This window comes from Urtica dioica, chromosome 6, assembly GCF_054948205.1.
Source record: "Urtica dioica subsp. dioica isolate 48M chromosome 6, U.dioica_male_clone48M_v1_H2, whole genome shotgun sequence".
In the NCBI taxonomy this organism is placed as follows: Eukaryota; Viridiplantae; Streptophyta; class Magnoliopsida; order Rosales; family Urticaceae; genus Urtica; species Urtica dioica.
In genome coordinates this window covers 43,901,042-43,904,352 of record NC_142761.1, presented here as the reverse complement: position 1 = coordinate 43,904,352, position 3,311 = coordinate 43,901,042, and the positions used below count along the sequence as shown (strand labels likewise).

The following is a 3,311-nucleotide window of genomic DNA, read 5'->3' as shown; positions in this document are numbered from 1 at the left end:
TGATGCAGAAACATTACTAATTACAGTATCAAAATGAAATCAACATGTTCATGAATTTGTTCTTTGTTTTTTTTTACTTTCTTCTTTTTTTTTAATCTGGAAACAACCTTCCACTGGAAAAAAGAATGAAAATCGACAAAAAGGAAAAGAAAATCTCGAATCATGTATTTCTTTGTTCTTTTTTATCTTTCTAACCTCGGTCGCCGAAAACAAGGTAGCTTTATCGCGGAGATACGTACTTGCAAGAGAATCTTCACGCGTATCACTGTCACGATATGTCCTCAAATCACTTGAAATTCTCGTTTTCTTTCTTCTTCTCGTTTTGTTTTAAACTTCGATTTCCGTATCTTATCAAGTTAGTTTCTTTCACGTGTGCAATTCAAGAAACTCGACCTCTTTCACAGGAAGACCCGTGGCCACGTTAAGCCGATTCAAAACCTCGAACGCCGTATCTCCGGCGACGAATCGCCGGAATTTGTTACCGTCCACTTCGACGGAACTCCAACCGGGCGTCTTCTTGACCCCGGAGTCTCTCATGGCCTTTCTCAAGACCCCGGACTCGCCATAGCCTCCGAGCGAAGCGTAAGTGTTGGCCAAAAGCATGTAATTCCCGCTATTCCACGGCTCCAACGCCACAAGATGTCGCAGAGCTCGCTCGCCGAGCTCTGTGTCTCTGTAAACGTTCGAAGCCGAGATAAGAGACCCCCAAACCGCTGCGTTCAGTTCGAACGGCATCGATTCCGTGAGCTCGATCGCCTCGTCGAGACGGCCGGCTCGGCCGAGCGAATCGATAACGCAACCGTAGTGCTCGATCCCCGGCCGAATCTTGTATCGCGAGCCCATTTCGTCGAAGTACCGGCGAGCCGTGTCGACCATCGCGGCTCGGCTTAGAGCGGAGAGCAGCGAGAGGAACGTGGCTCCGTTGGGCTCGACCGATTCGCTCTCCATTCGTGAGAAAGCCTTCACGGCCTCGTCCCCGAGGCCGTGAAGGGCTAGCCCGGATATCATCGCGGTGTAGGTCACCGCGTTTCGCCTCTCCCCGACGGCTTCGAACACCGATTTCACGTACATGTCTATGAGCGCGTTTCCGATAGCGAGCTTCGAGGAAAAGAAGCCGCGTTTCACGATGTACCCGTGGACTCTCTTCCCCAACCCCAACGAGCCCAGCTGAGCACAAGCTGACACGACCGCGAGCATCGTGACCTCGTCGGGCTCGGCTCCGTCGGCCCACATTCTCTCGAAAACCCTCGCAGCCTCTCTCGGCCGCCTCGCCTGAACAAACCCGGAGACGAAAACAGTCCAAGAAACCAAATTTCTCTCAGGCATTTCATCGAACACCTTCTGAGCGGATTCGACATCGCCCGCCTTTGCGTACCCGGCAAGCATGGCGTTCCAGAGCGCTACGTGGGTCTTCGACGTCGTTTTGTCGAACACGTTCCGTGCGTCGCGGAGGAACCCGAACACAGAGTAGGTTCTGACCAGAGCGGTCGCGACGTTGACGTCGGAGCTCAGTCCGGCGGAGACGGCGTGGCAGTGAATCTGCCGGCAAGCCCCGACGGCGGAGAGCTCAGCCGCGGCTTTCAGAGCGAACGGGATCGAGTACGTGTCGGGTCGAGAGCCCGAGTCGAGGATTCTCTTGAAGTTAAATATAGCCCAAAATAATAAACAAATTAAAATACTGTAGATATTTAGAAAAATCAAGAAAAATGACTGTTTTCCAACTTAAAAAACACTATTTTTTGCAATAAAAATTTTAAACACGCAATTCTTGCGATAAAGTATAAAAACATGATTTAAGCATTATGGTGGCATATAACGCCAAAATTTAGGGTTAATTTAATATTTCTCTCAATTTTATTTAGTTAAAAAAATAGTAATTAAACCTCTGAGATTTAATATAACTTTGTTAGGCTAATGTTCTCACTACAACAAATACTGGCAACAGCCACAAATTTTTTTCTCGGTAATAGCCGCGACAAGTCGTGGCTATTTAGTCACGACATTTGAGGCAGTCGCGGCTGTTTAAATTTTTTGCTAAAAAAAAAGCGATCTTTCCTTGGCTCAAATTTTCGGCAAAAAAAAAGAGCGGGCGCTGTGAAGTTATTTTTCGCGAAATGAGGTATATGTTAAGTCTTTTTCTCATTAGCCCTCTCTCTCTCTCTCTCCAAATTTCTTCGCCCAACCGCTGCAGCGACCCCCCTCTCTCCCTCGGCCCTTGGCCCCGTCGACAGCCCACTTTTCCGCCAGCCACCATGTCTCACCTCCTCTGCTCTTCCCTCGGATCCATCGCCGAGCAAGGTAAACTTCTAATTTATCTTCTTTGGGTCGGATTTCAAGAAACAAGTTAGGATTTTTTTAATTGAGTTCTGAAATTGAGGGTTATTCGATCATAGTTTGTGTTTATTGTTGGATGTCCATGTCAAATTCATTTCTGTATGTGTGTGTATGTGTATGTACGTGTGAGTCCATGAGTGAGTAAGTGAGTGTTTGTGTGTGTGTTCTGTTTTTGTGTGTGTGTGTGTTTTTTTTTTTTGTTATGTGTGTTTATTTTGCAGATTCTCAGCCCCGCTCACAAATCCGTGTTTGAGCGAGTGTGTGTGTTATGTATGCGAGTGAGTGTGTTTTTGTGTGTGTGTGTGAGAGAGAGTGTGTGGTATGTGGAGAAGATGAACAAAGAGCTAAAAGGTTAGGTGAGTAATGAATTTGTTCTCTGTATGTGTATGTGTGTTTGAATTTGTGTGTCTGATAGTGTTTTCTTGACTGTGGTCTGTGGTACGTGTGTGAGAGAGATTTATACTTGGGAATGAGATGATACTTGGGAATGAGATGAAACATGTGGTGTTCTTAATTGCTTTCCTTCTCAAGTTCACATCTAAAAAAGATTTGGTCTTGTCTTGAGAATTGAATCTCTGATCAACGAGCCTATCCAAGCAGCCGCGAAACCACCTCCGAACGCCCACCTCATGTAAGTCTATCGTGTGATGTGTTTGTATTATGTGATTTGTGTGTGTGTTCTCATCTCAGCCTTATTTATGTATTGTGTGGTATATTTGAGTGTGTATGTGTTATGTGGTGTGTGATCTGTGGTGTAAGTAGTATGTGCGTGTGTATATTTTTGTTTGTGTGTGCTGTGTGTGAGAGAGTATTATGTGTGTGTGTTGTGTGTGAGAGAGTATTATATGTGTGTGTTCTGTGTGTATGTGTGGTGTGTGAGTTTGTGTGTGTTTTTGTTTATGTGTGGTGTGGTGTGTGTTTTTGTTTATATGTATTTCTGTGTGGTATGTGAGTGTGTGTGTGTGTGTGTGTGTGTC

The 3,311-nt window shown here is 45.8% G+C and overlaps 1 pseudogene; it reads right to left on the bottom strand.

Annotated features, from left to right (window-relative positions):
* Window positions 1-160: 160 nt before the first annotated feature.
* LOC149394460 (pentatricopeptide repeat-containing protein At5g56310 pseudogene) lies at window positions 161-2,287 on the bottom strand (annotated as a pseudogene).
* Between the last annotated feature and the right edge of the window lie 1,024 nt (window positions 2,288-3,311).